The sequence below is a fragment of the Lolium rigidum genome, chromosome 2 (assembly GCF_022539505.1).
Source record: "Lolium rigidum isolate FL_2022 chromosome 2, APGP_CSIRO_Lrig_0.1, whole genome shotgun sequence".
Lineage (NCBI taxonomy): Eukaryota > Viridiplantae > Streptophyta > Magnoliopsida > Poales > Poaceae > Lolium > Lolium rigidum.
Genome location: NC_061509.1, coordinates 62240969 through 62258039, shown reverse-complemented (window position 1 = coordinate 62258039; position 17071 = coordinate 62240969). Strand labels below are relative to the sequence as shown.

At 44.3% G+C, this 17071-nt stretch overlaps 1 long non-coding RNA gene across 1 annotated transcript; it reads right to left on the bottom strand.

Annotated features, from left to right (window-relative positions):
- Positions 1-7011: 7011 nt before the first annotated feature.
- LOC124686581 lies at positions 7012-9192 on the bottom strand. Its single transcript, XR_006997865.1, has 2 exons — positions 8844-9192; positions 7012-7871 (listed from the first exon to the last, which is right to left on the bottom strand). It is a non-coding gene; the product is annotated as an uncharacterized LOC124686581 (long non-coding RNA).
- Positions 9193-17071: the final 7879 nt, after the last annotated feature.

Genomic DNA, 17071 nt, shown 5'->3' with positions numbered 1-17071 from the left:
TTGTTGAGTTTGCTCATGTTGCTACTGAAAGTTATTATGAGAGAGGAAAATATGGTTGTAGAAATTTTCATGTTACTAAAATGCCTCTCTATGTGCTGAAATTTTTGATGCTACACTTGTTTTATCTTCCTATGCTTGTTACTTTGCTCTTCATGAACTTGTTTATTTACAAGATTCCTATGCATAGGAAGCATGTTAGACTTAAATGTGTTTTGAATTTGCCTCTTGATGCTCTCTTTTGCTTCACATACTATCTTTTGCGAGTGCATCATTAAAACTGCTGAGCCCATCTTAACGGCTAAAAAGAAAGAACTTCTTGGGAGATAACCCATGTGTTATTTTGCTACAGTACTTTGTTTTATATTTGTGTCTTGGAAGTTGTTTACTACTGTAGCAACCTCTCCTTATCTTAGTTTTGTGTTTTGTTGTGCCAAGTAAAGTCTTTGATAGTAAAGTAAGTACTAGATTTGGATTACTGCGCAGTTCCAGATTTCTTTGCTGTCACGAATCTGAGCCCACTGCCCTGCAGGAAGCTCAGAAAATTATGCCAATTTACGTGCATGATCCTCAGATATGTACGCAACTTTCATTCAATTTGAGCATTTTCATTTGAGCAAGTCTGGTGCCATTTTAAAATTCGTCAATACGAACTGTTCTGTTTTGACAGATTCTGCCTTTTATTTCGCATTGCCTCTTTTGCTATGTTGGATGAATTTCTTTGATCCATTGATGTCCAGTAGCTTTATGCAATGTCCAGAAGTGTTAAGAATGATTGTGTCACCTCTGAACATGTTAATTTTTATTGTCCACTAACCCTCTAATGAGTTGTTTCGAGTTTGGTGTGGAGGAAGTTTTCAAGGGTCAAGAGAGGAGGATGATATACTATGATCAAGGAGAGTGAAAGCTCTAAGCTTGGGGATGCCCCGGTGGTTCATCCCTGCATATTTCAAGAAGACTCAAGCATCTAAGCTTGGGGATGCCCAAGGCATCCCCTTCTTCATCGACAAATTATCAGGTTCCTTCTCTTGAAACTATATTTTTATTCGGCCACATCTTATGTACTTTACTTGGAGCGTCTGTGTGCTTTTGTTTTTGTTTTTGTTTGAATAAATTGGATTACATCATGCTTGTGTGGGAGAAAGACACGCTCCGCTGGTTCATATGAACACATGTGTTCTTAGCTCATAATATTCATGGCGAAGTTTCCTCTTCGTTAAATTGTTATATGGTTGGAATTGGAAAATGATACATGTAGTAATTTGCTATAATGTCTTGGGTAATGTGATACTTGGCAATTGTTGTGCTCATGTTTAAGCTCTTGCATCATATGCTTTGCACCTATTAATGAAGAAATACATAGAGCTTGCTAAAATTTGGTTTGCATAATTGGTCTCTCTAAGGTCTAGATAATTTCTAGTATTGAGTTTGAACAACAAGGAAGACGGTGTAGAGTCTTATAATGTTTTCAATATGTCTTTTATGTGAGTTTTGCTGCACCGGTTCATCCTTGTGTTTGTTTCAAATAACCTTGCTAGCCTAAACCTTGTATCGAGAGGGAATACTTCTCATGCATCCAAAATACTTGAGCCAACCACTATGCCATTTGTGTCCACCATACCTACCTATACTACATGGTATTTTCCCGCCATTCCAAAGTAAATTGCTTGAGTGCTACCTTTAAAATTCCATCATTCACCTTTGCAATATATAGCTCATGGGACAAATAGCTTAAAACCTATTGTAGTATTGAATATGTAATTATGCACTTTATCTCTTATTAAGTTGCTTGTTGTGCGATAACCATGTTTACTGGGGAACGCCATCAACTCATTGTTGAATTTCATGTGAGTTGCTATGCATGTTCGTCTTGTCTGAAGTAAGGGCGATCTACACTGAGTTGAATGGTTTGAGCATGCATATTGTGAGAGAAGAACATTGGGCCGCTAACTAAAGCCATGATTCATGGTGGAAGTTTCAGTTTTGGACAAATATCCTCAAATCTCTAATGAGAAAAGAATTAATTGTTGTCAAATGCTTAAAGCATTAAAAGAGGAGTCCATTATCTGTTGTCTATGTTGTCCCGGTATGGATGTCTAAGTTGAGAATAATCAAAAGCGAGAAATCCAAATGCGAGCTTTCTCCTTAGACCTTTGTACAGGCGGCATAGAGGTACCCCTTTGTGAAACTTGGTCAAAGCATATGTATTGCGGTGATAATCCAGGTAGTCCAAGCTAATTAGGACAAGGTGCGAGCACTATTAGTACACTATGCATGAGGCTTGCAACTTATAGGATATAATTTACATGATGCATATGCTTTATTACTACCGTTGACAAAATTGTTTCATGTTTTCAAAATCAAAGCTCTAGCACAAATATAGCAATCGATGCTTTTCCTCTATGAGGACCATTCTTTTACTTTCAATGTTGAGTCAGTTCACCTATTTCTCTCCACCTCAAAGAAGCAAACACTTGTGTGAACTGTGCATTGATTCCTACATACTTGCTTATTGCACTTATTATATTACTCTATGTTGACAATATCCATGAGATATACATGTTACAAGTTGAAAGCAACCGCTGAAACTTAATCTTCTTTTGTGTTGCTTCAATACCTTTACTTTGAATTATTGCTTTATGAGTTAACTCTTATGCAAGACTTATTGATGCTTGTCTTGAAGTGCTATTCATGAAAAGTCTTTGCTTTATGATTCACTTGTTTACTCATGTCATTACCATTGTTTTGATCGCTGCATTCTCTACATATGCTGTACAAATAGTATGATCAAGTTTATGATGGCATGTCACTCCATAAATTATCTTTGTTATCGTTTTACCTGCTCGGGACGAGCAGAACTAAGCTTGGGGATGCTGATACGTCTCCAACGTATCGATAATTTCTTGTGTTCCATGCCACATTATTGATGTTATCTACATGTTTTATGCACACTTTATGTCATATTCGTGCATTTTCTGGAACTAACCTATCAACAAGATGCCGAAGTGCCAGTTCCTGTTTTCTGCTGTTTTTGGTTTCAGAAATCCTAGTAACGAAATATTCTCGGAATCGGACGAAATCAACGCCAAAGTTCCTATTTTACCCGGAAGCATCCAGAACACACGAGAACCGCCAGAGAAGAGGCACAGGGCCACCAAACCCTAGCCCGGCGCGGCCAAGGGGGGGGGGGCGCGCCCCCTAGGGTGTGGGCCCCCCTTCGACCTTCCTGCGCCGCCTCTCCGCCTATAAAAAGCCCCTGGATCAGAAAACCCGATACCAATTGACGAAACCCACGAAAACCTTCCAGAGCCGCCGCCATCGCGAAGCCAAGATCTGGGGGACAGGATCTCTGTTCCGGCACCCTTCCGGAGCGGGGAAGTGCCCCCGGAAGGCTTCTCCATCGACACCGCTGCCATCTCCACCGCCATCTTCATCACCGCTGCTGCTCCCATGAGGAGGGAGTAGTTCTCCATCGAGGCTCGGGGCTGTACCGGTAGCTATGTGGTTCATCTCTCTCCTATGTAGTTCAATACAATAATCTCATGAGATGCCTTACATGATTGAGATTCATATGATGATGCTTGTAATCTAGATGTCATTATGCTAGTCAAGTGAGTTTTACTTATGTGATCTCCGGAGACTCCTCGTCCCACGTGTGTAAAGGTGACAGTGTGTGCACCGTGTGGGTCTCTTAGGCTAGATTTCACAGAATACTTATTCACCGTTGAATGGCATAGTGAGGTGCTTATTTATATCTCTTTATGATTGCAGCATGTTTGTATCACTACTATCTATGTGCTACTCTAGTGATGTGTTATTAAAGTAGTTTATTCCTCCCGCACGTGTGCAAAGGTGACAAGTGTGTGCACCGTGTTAGTACTTGGTTTATGCTATGATCATGATCTCTTGTAGATTGCGAAGTTAACTATTGCTATGATATATTGATGTGATCTATTCCTCCTACATATGCATGAAGGTGACAGAGTGTGCATGCTATGCTAGTACTTGGTTTAGTCTCGTTGATCTATCTTACACTGAAGGTTACTAAAACATGAGCATTATTGTGGAGCTTGTTAACTCCGGCATTGAGGGTTCGTGTAATCCTACGCAATGTGTTCATCATCCAACAAAAGTGTAGAGTATGCATTTATCTATTCTGTTATGTGATCAATGTTGAGAGTGTCCACTAGTGAAAGTGTAATCCCTAGGCCTTGTTCCTAAATACTGCTGAGTTACGACTGCTTGTTTACTACTGCTGCGTTACTACTGCTGAGTTACTACTGCTTGTTTACTACTGCTGCGTTACTACTGCTTGTTTACTGTTTTACTGCGTTACTACTGCTGCAATACCACCACCATCAACTACACGCCAAGCACTTTTCTGGCACCGTTGCTACTGCTCATACTTATTCATACCACCTGTATTTCACTATCTCTTCGCCGAACTAGTGCACCTATTAGGTGTGTTGGGGACACAAGAGACTTCTTGCTTTGTGGTTGCGGTGGTTGCATGAGAGGGATATCTTTGACCTCTTCCTCCCTGAGTTCGATAAACCTTGGGTATCCACTTAAGGGAAACTTGCTGCTGTTCTACAAACCTCTGCTCTTGGAGGCCCAACACTGTCTACAAGAATAGAAGCTCCCGTAGACATCAGCGCTGCGCCTCCAGCTCCGCCTGAGCCGCTGCCGGGTCGATGTTCTGCGCGATGGGGGTCGCCAGCGCGTTCATCGCCGTTTGGAGAGGCGTTGCCGGTGGCGCGGATGATGCTCCCGCTGCGCCTGCGTCGCGCTCCAGCGGTGGCTTAGCCGCACGGGTCGAAACCGCGCGACCAGCACCTTCAGCCTCAACCTCCTTTCCTGCACCAGCCCACACCGGTCATCATTACCTCGACGCTGCCGGGAGCGCGACCAGCACGGAGCCATCTTGGCGGGTCCGGTGCTACCAGCACCGGCGAGAGGCGCTGGCGCACGGGGACGGTGCCGAAGTAGATGCGGTGGCTGCCGAACTCGATGACGCGGCCGTTCTTGGGGAAGATGCCGCCGTTGGCGAAGCAGCCCGCGTTGTCGTTGATGAAATCGATGGAGTAGAAGCTCTGCACAACCGCAGACACCGTCCGTTCGCCGGCGAACTCGAGGAGGCCCGCCCGAATGTGTATTCCAGCATGCGCCACTTCATGCCCCACGGTGGGCGCCAACTGTCGTCGTGGTGAACGAGCAGATGCCATAGGATGGCTTAAGTTGGGGCCGAATGGACGTATGAGGATTCGGGGGAGGGTTTGCGATTAGATGGGAAGAACTTCCGGATGCTTTCCTCAAGAACACAACCAAAGGCCGGTATGCAAGAAGAGAGACAAGAGGAAGAACTCTTTACTAGATCGCTAGCTTCATTGATCTCAACATGGTTACAAGTTTCTCAGTACACTGATCTCTCTATGGTCTCGCGCCTGTAGGAGGCAGTACCCCCTCTCCTTATATAGGGGAGAGGGTGGCTTACACTGGAAGAAACCCTAATGGCATCTTTGACTAGACAAACTACTTTACAAAGCTACTTTAATCATAGATGACACCGGAGTCCTCTTTAATCAGGGGCGCTGACGTCCTCCGGCTTCTTTGACCGTCACTCTTCTCTTTATCGTCAGCCCTTCGTCAAAAGTTACTTTGCTTAGCTCATCTTTGTCTTCTAGCTCTGGAGAGAATCTTTGACCGGTCCTGCCGACAGGCTCTCCTTTCCGGTATCTTCTTTACCGGGTTCCGGTATACCCCTCTTGGGGATACCGGCTTAGCTCCACTTAGCTAAACTCTTAACCTCAGGTTCCGGTATAAACATTAAACCGGTATCTTGATGGCACGAGCCATCCGGTTTGGCATGCCTTTGGCACACCGGGGGTCATCCCCCCAACATGCGGTGCTCGGATGGAGATCGAGATGTCTATGGAAAGTGGAGAATGGAGATCGAGATGTCTATGAACATAACCATCCACTCCCCATTGGTGATCAGACAACTTTCATAAGGTCTCATCGTGGGTTGAATGACGCTCAAAAGGCTGATGCCATTGAGTATGGGATTGGTGGCCTTCGAACACACGAGATTATGGAAGTAATGGAGAAGCAGCATGGTGGCCCCGAGAAGGTAGGTTTTGTACCTCGGGATCTCTATAATTTTTTTGCCAAGTACAAGAAGGAAAGGATTGAAGGTTGTGATGCTGAATTTATGCTCAATTATATGGCTGCAAGACAAGACAAAGATCCAGAATTCTTTTACAAGCATAGCACTGATAGTGAAGGGCACCTGGAAAACATATTTTGGGCAGACGCACAATGTCGGATGGATTACGATGCCTTGGTGGTGTCGTGGTCTTTGATAGCACATACCGTGTGAACAAATACAATCTTCCGTTTGTCCCCTTCATTGGTGTGAACCACCATTGTAGCACGACTGTGTTTGGATTTGGTATTGTGTCAGATGAGAAAACGAAATCAATGCAAAACTTGGTTGTGATATCAATTCAGGTCAGACTTGGAGCAAACCATGTATAAAAGAAACTTAACATGGATGTGTTTCTCTGTGTACTATAAATTGAACTGAGGATTTCTTTTTTCAGTTTCAGTGTGACGTGAGGTGTTGCTTTGCAATAAGAATTTCATACAAATGAGTAGCTTAAACTTGAGCAAAATGATATAGGTTGTCTTTTGTAAGAAATGTTAATAAATTATAGAGAACCAATTGTAGACATTATGTACCATACCTGTGGTACCATAGGCGGCTACTGGTGTGGGTTTTGAGAAATTATCCTTGAGTTTACTTGTAAAATCATATTTCCAATACAGGAACACGTAAAAATGACATTAGAATCATATACAAGGATTTTACAACTAAATTATGAAATATGCCAATTAGAGAGCGTATCATTTACTTCTACAAAACAATATTATCTATATCTTTTCAGTTAAATGGGTAATTGCTAGTTCTTTGTAAGCACGCATAACAGGAACCAAATCAACCAACTAACATCCTAAAAGAATGATTTGCTCAATTGATTGAATATTTCAGAAGCAGGTAAGCCAAGGATACTTGAATCGACAAGCGTATGAAAGAATACAGTTAGCAGCAGCTAATGCCGCTCTTGTTGATGATAAAAACAAGAAGATACACAGAGATTTACAGCTGCTAAACAAAAGAAAAAAGGACTTGCAGAATGGAAGGTAGCGAGGCCCAATTCCATCACAGGCAATGCAGGCATCAAAGAGCAGCAAGCTGGGACTCAGAGCCTCTAAACAAATCATGATTTCTAACCGTGCCTAGCGAGGCCTCAAATTGGAGGCCATGCTGCACAAAGAATGGATTAACCAAAGTAATCAGCCCTATCCTCCTCTCCTCACCTTTCCTAAACTCAGTCAGTCAGCATATGTGCTAACCATAATGCAACCGTTTCGTGTTGTTAACAATGCACCTAGACAAAAAATTCTATCTGTTGAGGTTACCACCTGTGTGTAGCCACACCCTAATACGTGTGCCAATACCCAGGTGGCTTGTCATCACTTGCAAATCTCTGACCTGAGCTGCCCTGCTGCTCAACCACTGAAGCTGAATCTCTAGTTGCTTCCACAAACTCTTGCTGGGAACAACTGCTGGTAGACGGATACACCTTCGGCTTCACTTCGTAGCTGGCATCTTTGTGTTTAGTTTCCAGGTGGCACCGCTTCATCCTCCAGGAGATGGGAATCATGTCCTCTCTTTCTTCATCAGAAGTGGAGGCAGAATTTGACTTCATATGCCTAGTATGGATCGGAGAAACTGAAAAATGCTCAGAGTCTGCGGGACGCTTATTATCCTGCTGCGATTCATGGCACACCTTCTTCAGCCGCCTCAGAACCTGATTAAAGTATATTTTTTTTATCAGAAACGAAGTATACACAGTAATCATACCATCCTAGAGAAGCTCCATAGTTCTTCCTAGGTCTTCGTTCAATTACTAATTTTGTTATTCAGATATCCTGCATGATGTGAGTTACTCAAAAATCTGTGTTCACTAGTACAATATGATTCCATCATATATCTAAGCCCTCAACATGCCTAAGCAGGGGCGAAGCTAGTAAAATTAATCGCCGGTGTCAAGACTCAAGACGAGTCAGTATTTTTTTTTTTCAGTTTTTTTAGTCAGTATTACTCATAATTCCAAACTTAAATTGATATGATTAACATAATAAAATTTGCAAATTCATGAAAATTAAAATCATTTTGTGTTGGCATTTTTATGCACTAGCAGGCAGGAGCTCAACAAGTCTGAAACATTTATTGATCAAAGCTTTTTTCTGCTTGCACAATTATCAATCTAGAAACCAAAGCTCCAAATCTAGAAGATACATTACAGATTAAAAAACTAAGATAGGTTACGTATATTACTAATTTATACTTACTTGACTCATGCCACCCAAATCATAAAATTTCGAGACATCTAAGAAATCCTAAAATTAAGAAAAAAAATCCTAAAATGCAGGAACTGGAGCACCGCCATTTTTTGGAGCGATCAATCAATCCATCCTTGCATTGTTGCTGTGCCTCGTTGGGCCTAGGAAGAGCCTGAGCGGGGCTTTTTCACTTTGTACTGGATACATCATATGTGGGACGGTGTCATTTTGCTCTTTTGATGGTGTTATTTTGCCGCCGGCTTGTGTATGCGGAGATATTTTGCCAGAGGCGCTGGTGTCAATTGACACCGGTCAAACACTGTATGTCACCGCAGCGAGCAAGCAAGGAAGAAGAAAAATCAAAACTCTGGCTAAAAAATCCGTCTTCATATCTCCTAAAATCGGTTCTCGTATCGAAGGCTGAAACCACAACGTACCTTCTGTTCAGAGGAGTCCGTTGTCGTTGTTCAGAGGACCTGCAGCTTCGTCGCCGCGGTCGCGGCAACCGCCGGCGACACCGCGTCTGCCTCGGCCCAGTACTTGACCGGCTGGGCCGCGGCCCTCCGAAACCTTCATGGCTGCGGATCATCCTGGCCGGAGATCGACCAGCTGCGCCACGGTGGTCGGCGTCAGCGATGGCCGGAACCCTAGTTCGTAGGGGCCATTCAAATCGACCGAGGAGGAGGGGATACGGGGGCTGCGCGTTGGCGGCGGCGGCGGCCGGACCCTGGCTCGGAAGGGTGGTTCCCGTCTCCGCCGCTGCTCAAGCCGGAGAGAGAGGAGGGACGACAGGGGTGCAGGTCCATGGCGGCGTGAGGGGATTTCTTTGGGTGGGCAAACTGACGAACGGGGGTAGGAGATGGAGTCTGCCTTTGCAGGAGAAAATATGATCTTCCTAAAATACCCTCATCAACATTTACTGCTGGCTCTGAACGGCGCAGGACACTCTATACTGCTCGCCTGTTGGGCGGCCAAAATCTGGCAGTATGGACCGAAAATCCCCGAGAGTTCTCTCCCCTTCTTGCTTTCCCTAGCTCCTCCTCAGTGCTGGGCCGCTGGCCCCTCCCCACTCATCTCCGGCCACGGCCGGCGGCGAGATTGGGTGAGGGTCCCTCCCCGTATACAGCCGTAGTCTAGTATAGGTTTAGCTGTGTTATCTGCTTTTGTCCTTAATGGCGTCTGGCGTTATGCCTTTTCTTTCTTCTTCTTTGCATCTGGCTGCGGCGTCCTCGAGCGGCGGCTGCAGCCTGGAGATGCTCTCCGGCGTCTTCTGTCCATGGTGGATGGGGCGGTCGTGGTGCGGATCTGAAGATGCTTCTTCTAATAAGCTCGATCTTCCCTTCAAGAAGTCCGATCTGGAGCACTCTGTCTGTGTATTTGCTACCATGGAGGTGGGAAGTACTGCAGGTGGTGATGGCTTCTTCGATTGGCGAGTCTTGGAGGAGAGCGGGGGGGACTTCTGTGCAGCTTCGTCGCTGTTCTTCATCCCAGTTTGTGCTGATGGAGCTGCTGTTGGGAGTTCATCATCGACGGCATCCTTGCCGCCGATTCTGCAGGCCGAAGGGTGGCCTCTCCCTCCCTCGTTGCTGGCAAAGGTTGGTCAGCACAAGGGCTCATTTAACCTCTGGTTATGGAGGCTCTGCTACCTCTCCATGGTTGGCTCCCGCTGCGGTGACCCAAGTGGTCTCGTCCCCGGTGTTGCCGTAGTTGGCCATGGTGTGGTTCGTTGGCGAGGCGCAGATGGAGCTGGACCTGATCGCGTTTTTCGTTGTTTTTCTGAGGTCCGCGGTGCAAATCACAAGGACTTGGTTGTAATTTCATTTTCCTGTAAGGTCCTTTTTATGTTCTGTAGCGCCTTTGCTGAAAATGAATGAAGTCTCGGCCTATTGGGCCGTTTCCCTGTTCAAAAAAAAAAAAAAAAAAAAAAAAATCTAGCAGTATGGCTTCATCTCCACGGCTCGATCTATAGATTGGATGGCCCATATTCATCCCAAGGTACTGTAAAAGAGCTCAGCTAGTGTGTGCATATTATCATGTGAAACGTCAAGGAAAAAAATTGTCAACCTGTTCGCGTGTAGACATCAAATTCAGGTTCAATAAACAAATAGCAATAATGTATAAACTATCTAGTCCACTACATGAAGCTAGATTCTAATATGATATTCAATTTCAGAATAAGAGAATCATATCTTAGTTTCTGAAAGATTGATATCTCCATGCTTCTGAAGGTCACATCAGTGTAGCTAGGAAAAAAACACAGGTACATGAACGCTTTAGGGACAGCAATACAGGTTATACTGCCATCAGTCAGCAACCTTCCATTGGTTCCACAACTCCATCACTCCAAGTGCAATTTTCTGATCAAGAACCGGTCCTAATGAGAGGTTTTTTACGGTACAATTTACTAGTCCTATGAAGGAGTAGTATTTTGAAGGGTATTATGGGAAATTCATGTGATAAGAAAATCATGACATCGATTTAGGTTGGTTAGTTACCACAATCAGTGCCACCTTACAATTTAATATTTCCATGGTACTTAGGAATGGATGCATTGACTCTATTTAGTCCACGACCATTTATTTTGTCCACAAGATTTTAACCGTACACATGCACAAAAAATATGTGATAATTTCTGGATGTATATGGTTGTATCCTGTTCTGATGCGGTTTAGCCAAAGATGATTGTCGATTTTTTCGTACTGTTTTTTAGTAGATACTCTAAGGCCGCAATTGCAATTAAGCATCTTTTATTTGAAATAATTCGAGGAGATCATGTAAACTTTGTATAAATTATGTTCGAATTTTAAATGCCAAAAATCAAAATGTTTTTCAAAATCACCAAAAAAATGGCCAGTACCAAAATTTACCTCTTGACGATTTTTTGCTTCTTATTCCTAAGACCATACCAGTCGCGGCCCCAATCGGGCGTTGCGGGAGCGGTGAACATAATTTTTTGTCGACACCACGTCATTTACCGACATACGGATCATCCATATCATCGTTATAGCTCTTGGTCATCCTAATTTAGTGCCCGTCAATTTTGATTAATACGGTGACCGTTCTCCGTGCGACGGCAAGCGGGGCGTCCATACATCGTTGAGGCTTCCCCATGCGGCGGTGTTAATTGGCCTCACCACCGCTCTCATACTTCTCGTGTTTAAATAAGCCATGGCATGCCCCCCTCTGCTCACATTCCCACAACCCACAAGCGCCGTCTCCTCTCTCTCCACTCTAGGCACCGGCCCACGCTAGGGAGGCCGATGATATCGCGGGGTGGTAATGGAAGCGGCCGCATCTGTGGTGGCGAGGCCGTGAAGGTCCTTGGCCTATAATTTGATGGTAGACACGGTGTGGGCTCTCTACCACAACTGAGAGGAGGCTTTGATGGACACGGAGCGCGCTGCCCTTTGAGATGCCAACAACGTACGCTCACGAATGTTGGTGTGGTGTTCCCGGGTGCACCATCGACGTTTCCATCGACAATGTCTAGGGAGACGGGGTGCATATGCCTCTTCTGCCACCTTCTGCACCACGTGCAGAGACGAGATGTGCTTTGAAGAGGACGACACCACCCTCATCATCTTCGGCGGCTCTCTTTTTGTCCCCGGCTCTGCGCACCCCACCCTTGGTCGTCCCAAAGCGAGTGCTGAAGGAGGAGTCGATTTCCCCGCCGTGGAAGCAGATGGCAGCATGCGACATTTTCTTTCATGAGCCAACATGACAGTCATCGCGACCTCGCGGTTAGATCACCTTCTATCGTTTGAAGAAGGAGCAAGGGCCCTCGATGAAGAAGGCCAAGGAGGAGCCTTGGTTGTAGGACGTTGGGGGCCATGTGTTATTGCTCACCGCCAACAACCCCGACTACAAACCCAGATATCGTGCTTTCCCTTGAAGAATCATGCAACAACTTGAGAGCGATGGCGGCGCCCTTGTCTGTCGACATTGCATGGTCGGAGCACGAGACATACAACTACGTCGACCTCGACATCAGCGACAACAGCTTAGCAGGAGGTGGTGAAGGCACAATCGCTGGATGGATATAAGAGATGTAGAGATAGGATATAACAAACCATATGGATGTCTAGATAAATGAAAAATATCACATGATTTGAAATACAATAACTAGCAAAAAAAAAAGGTGGCCCAAACCAAGAACAATCTGGTCTAAAAGCTGGCGAAACTTACCACTGCCATTTAGATAGAACTGCATCTTCATTGCATCAATCAACCGAGAATTTATCAAATATCGTTACCCAAAACCACGGAACCTCTCCGTGCAAAAATTTACTCTAATAACAAGCAGTACATTGTTTTACTATGTGGGAAAATTATGATCATTCTAATTATTTTCTATATACATATTATCAAATTTGTAAGTTCTGGATCAAGATTGGGGCACTCTTTAAATTTTCCTCCACCCCCGTTAGTTAGAGATAAACAAGAAACTAGCTCTCTCTACGAACGTAAAGAGATTCAATACATGGATCAATATATGGAATGTGTTAATCAGAGGAAAGTTTTCTTTATTAGATGGGTCAGTGTTTTTGTGCCTACCGAATCTGCCCTCGGGTGGAAAAATACTAGTAGTATTGATCAAATTGAACCATTGGATCTGCCGTACTAGACGGTTAATATTCTCCGGTCCCTACCGTAAAAAGCCTCCCTAATGAATCCTGCTAAATCAACCACCTACTAACAACTACTGGAATGCAATTTTAGATCTAGGAGCATCCTCTGGACTCTGGTTGTGATGCAAATGCATCATCGAGCTGCATGCACAAAATCTGGAGAATCAAGCATGTACCTTGGAGAGATGTTGGTTCTTCCACTTGTAGCCTCGAGATGCACTTTGTTCTTGGAGGAGAGGAAAGGGCGCAGCGAAGATACGAGTTACCAGGCCTCCCCGAAGTTGACGGGGACGAAACGCTAGCTGCAGTCAAAAAAAAAAGAGCATCCTCTGGACTCTGGTTGTGATGCAAATGCATCATCGAGCTGCATGCACAAAATCTGGAGAATCAAGCATGTACCTTGGAGAGATGTTGGTTCTTCCACTTGTAGCCTCGAGATGCACTTTGTTCTTGGAGGAGAGGAAAGGGCGCAGCGAAGATACAGGTTACAGGCCTCCCCGAAGTTGACGGGGACGAAACGCTAGCTGCAGTCCAAAAAAAAAAGAGCATCCTCTGGACTCTGGTTGTGATGCAAATGCATCATCGAGCTGCATGCACAAAATCTGGAGAATCAAGCATGTACCTTGGAGAGATGTTGGTTCTTCCACTTGTAGCCTCGAGATGCACTTTGTTCTTGGAGGAGAGGAAAGGGCGCAGCGAAGATACAGGTTACAGGCCTCCCCGAAGTTGACGGGGACGAAACGCTAGCTGCAGTCAAAAAAAAAAAGAGCATCCTCTGGACTCTAGTTGTGATGCAAATGCATCATCGAGCTGCATGCACAAAATCTGGAGAATCAAGCATGTACCTTGGAGAGATGTTGGTTCTTCCACTTGTAGCCTCGAGATGCACTTTGTTCTTGGAGGAGAGGAAAGGGCGCAGCGAAGATACAGGTTATAGGCCTCCCCGAAGTTGACGGGGACGAAACGCTAGCTGCAGTCCAAAAAAAAAAAGAGCATCATCTGGACTCTGGTTGTGATGCAAATGCATCATCGAGCTGCATGCACAAAATCTGGAGAATCAAGCATGTACCTTGGAGAGATGTTGGTTCTTCCACTTGTAGCCTCGAGATGCACTTTGTTCTTGGAGGAGAGGAAGGGGCGCAGTGAAGATACAGGTTACAGGCCTCCCCGAAGTTGACGGGGACGAAACGCTAGCTGCAGTCAAAAAAAAAGAGCATCCTCTGGACTCTGGTTGTGATGCAAATGCATCATCGAGCTGCATGCACAAAATCTGGAGAATCAAGCATGTACCTTGGAGAGATGTTGGTTCTTCCACTTGTAGCCTCGAGATGCACTTTGTTCTTGGAGGAGAGGAAAGGGCGCAGCGAAGATACGAGGTTACGGTGCCTCCCCGAAGTTGACGGGGACGAAACGCTAGCTGCAGTCAAAAAAAAAAGAGCATCCTCTGGACTCTGGTTATGATGCAAATGCATCATCGAGCTGCATGCACAAAATCTGGAGAATCAAGCATGTACCTTGGAGAGATGTTGGTTCTTCCACTTGTAGCCTCGAGATGCACTTTGTTCTTGGAGGAGAGGAAAGGGCGCAGCGAAGATACAGGTTACAGGCCTCCCCGAAGTTGACGGGGACGAAACGCTAGCTGCAGTTGGCGAGGGAAGGGACGGAGCAACATCAGGCTGTGGAGGAAGAACTTCTCCGTCGAGGATCTCAGCAAGGCATGCCCGAGGTGGAGATGACAGCGCTCCTGCTGTCGACCGCGTCATCAGGAGATTGCTCAACTGTAATTTGTTCACCCAACATGCTATTTATCTTATGGGAGAGACACCTCTAGTGAACTGTGGACCCCGGTCCATCCTTTTACATCGAATACAATCTACTGCAATACTTGTTCTACTGTTTTCTGCAAACAATCATCATCCACACTATACATCTAATCCTTTGTTACAGCAAGCCGGTGAGATTGACAACCTCATCGTTTCGTTGGGGCAAAGTACTTTGGTTGTGTTGTGCGGGTTCCACGTTGGCGCCGGAATCCCTGGTGTTGCGCCGCACTACATCCCGCCGCCATCAACCTTCAACGTGCTTCTTGACTCCTACTGGTTCGATAAACCTTGGTTTCTTACGAGGGAAACTTGCTGCTGTACGCATCACACCTTCCACTTGGGGTTCCCAACGGGCGTGTGCTTTACGCGTCATCAAGCTAAATTTCTGGCGCCGTTGCCGGGGAGATCAAGACACGCTGCAAGGGGAGTCTCCACAATCCAATCTCTTTACTTTGTTTTTGTCTTGCTTTATTTTATTTACTTTCTTGTTTGCTGCATTATATCAAAACACAAAAAAATTAGTTGCTAGCTTTACTTTATTTACTGTCTTGCACTCTATATCAAAAACACAAAAAAAATTAGTTACTTGCATTCGCTTTACTTATTTCAACATGTTTCCTCCTAGGTTTATTCTTAAAAATTTACCGGTAGGCCGAGGGTCTATCCTCGGGAAAGATAATATAGAAGATTTTTTCACTCATATTAGTACGGCTGAAGATTTTGAAGATAGACACTTGGTAGAACTTGCTCCTACTTATGAAATTGCTGTTGCTTCTTTAGTACACGCGTTAGAAGCTAGATTTGTTAATCTCAATCCCGTAATTCAACATATGTTTCTTACACTTAGTGATATGGAAGTAGGAGAAAAGAAAGATTTTGTATTAGAAACCCTTCTTAAAGAATTTGGGGGAATAGCAAGAGAAGCTAGAAAAGTCTTCACTAAATATAATATGCTAGGCTCTTATACCAATTTTGCCAAGTACTCTTGAAAAATGGAAAAAGATATACAAAAGTATACTAATCAAGTTAATTATGAGGGGATATTAAAACCTCAATACCGTGCAAACTCTTAGGAATGTGCGAGGCACTAGAAAATAAGTATGCTTGGCTTGTTCCCGAAAATTTGTTTGATGAAAATAGCAAGCCTAAGACTAATGAAAAGGGAGCCTCTGAAACTTACATAGATAAGATACAATGCATAGTTGAGAAAACTCCAAACCCCGCTGTCGATGCATCGTCTCTTGATAACACTTGATATACACTTTCTGCGCCTAGCTGAAAGGCGTTAAAGAAAAGCGCTTATGGGAGACAACCCATGTTTTTACTACAGTACTTTTATTTTATATTTGAGTCTTGGAAGTTGTTACTACTGTAGCAACCTCTCCTTATCTTAGTTTTGTGCATTGTTGTGCCAAGTAAAGTCTTTGATAGTAAGGTTCATACTAGATTTGGATTATTGCGCAGAAACAGATTTCTTTGCTATGACGAATCTGGGCCTAATTCTCTGTAGGTAACTCAGAAAATTATGACAATTTACGTGAGTGATCCTCAGATATGTACTCAACTTTCATTCAATTTGAGCATTTTCATCTGAGCAAGTCTGGTGCCTCAATAAAATTCGTCTTTACGAACTGTTCTGTTTTGACAGATTCTGCCTTTTATTTCGCATTGCCTGTTTTGCTATGCTTGATGGATTTTTCTATTCCATTCACTTTCAGTAGCTTTGAGCAATGTCCAGAAGTGTTAAGAATGATTATGTCACCTCTGAACATGTAAATTTTAATTGTGCACTAACCCTCTAATGAGTTGTTTTGAGTTTGGTGTGGAGGAAGTTTTCAAGGATCAAGAGAGGAGGATGATACAATATGATCAAGGAGAGTGAAAGCTCTAAGCTTGGGGATGCCCCGGTGGTTCACCCCTGCATATTTTAAGAAGACTCAAGCGTCTAAGCTTGGGGATGCCCAAGGCATCCCCATCTTCATCGACAACATTATCAGGTTCCTCCCCTGAAACTATTTTTTTATTCCATCACATCTTATGTGCTTTGCTTGGAGCGTCGGTTTGTTTTTATTTTTGTTTTGTTTGAATAAAATGGATCCTAGCATTCATTGTGTGGGAGAGAGACACGCTCCGCTGTTGCATATCGACAAATATGTCCTTAGGCTTTACTCATATTATTCATGGCGAAGGTTGAATCTTCTTCGTTAAATTGTT